General features: G+C 56.7%; 2 non-coding genes across 2 annotated transcripts; both read left to right on the top strand.

Moving 5' to 3' along the window:
- The first annotated feature begins 105 nt into the window (after nucleotides 1-105).
- On the top strand, nucleotides 106-218 carry LOC123964864. Its single transcript, XR_006823556.1, has one exon. It is a non-coding gene; the product is annotated as a U5 spliceosomal RNA (small nuclear RNA).
- A 183-nt stretch (nucleotides 219-401) lies between these two features.
- Nucleotides 402-593, top strand: LOC123964863. The gene has a single exon (XR_006823555.1). It is a non-coding gene; the product is annotated as a U2 spliceosomal RNA (small nuclear RNA).
- Nucleotides 594-1010: the final 417 nt, after the last annotated feature.

The raw sequence follows: 1010 nt of genomic DNA, 5'->3' as shown, positions 1-1010 counted from the left end.
GGTGTGGCCTGGTACTTGGGACTCGAGAGGCAGAGTGAGGCTTACCGTGAGGGTAGTGACCGGGACGACTAGGCTCGTCGGCGGCTCTGGAGGAGGGGCCTGTACTTACTCGGGTTTCTCTTCATAACGTACAAGTCTTTCGCCTTTTACTAAAGACTTCCGTGGAGAGGGACGCCAATGAGTTAAAACTATTTTTGGCAGGCTCTGCCGTGTGGCCGAGCCTCGTGCGTTTGTGAAAAGGAAATAAAACGCCGCCCTCGCCGAGGTTGAGCGGTGCGACGAGGAGCGCTCGGGCGGAGGTGCTGAGACGCAGCCGTTGTTATGCGCAGTTGAAACCACTGCGCCACGGCAGGGGGAGAACTGCTCCGGGAGGTGGGCGCTGGAAGCAACCAGTTGGGGTTATCGCTTCTCGGCCTTTTGGCTAAGATCAAGTGTAGTATCTGTTCTTATCAGTTTAATATCTGATATGTCCCCTATAAGGGGGCAACATATTAAATGGATTTTTAGCACCGGGAGCTGAGACGAGGGGTTTGCTCCGTCCGCTCCACGCATCGACCCGGTATTGCAGTGCCTCCGGGAGCGGTGCACCCTTCTCCTGCCTTGTGTAAAACCAAAACACTGACCCAAACGCAGAGGTTCGTCGCTCTGCCGGACGCCGGACCAAAAAAGGCGCCAGTCGCGGGGGCGGGGCGGCCGCTTTCAGCCAGCTGAAGCCTCAAAGAAGGCAGCGAGATTTGCACTTTTGATTGGCAGACGACGAGGGGATATTTGGGACCGGCATGGCTGTTAAATGTGCCCTGCATTTCCCCTCCCTCTCTCCCACTCGTCATCGAGAGCCCGAGTATTTCGGATGCTCGGTAGCCTGTGTCCAAAAGCCAGGCCTTCATTTCTCCGCAATCCGATTGGATAGAGCCTCTCAGAAGGTGGGGAGGGGACACTGTGGCGCCTCCGTAGCCGGCACGGTTGGCCAACACGGTGGAGGAACCGCAGCGTAGAAAGGAAAAAAGAAA

Source organism: Micropterus dolomieu, unplaced genomic scaffold (genome assembly GCF_021292245.1).
Source record: "Micropterus dolomieu isolate WLL.071019.BEF.003 ecotype Adirondacks unplaced genomic scaffold, ASM2129224v1 contig_5803, whole genome shotgun sequence".
Classification (NCBI taxonomy): Eukaryota; Metazoa; Chordata; class Actinopteri; order Centrarchiformes; family Centrarchidae; genus Micropterus; species Micropterus dolomieu.
Note: the sequence above shows the minus strand (reverse complement) of the source record. Positions and strands in the feature narration are given on the sequence as shown.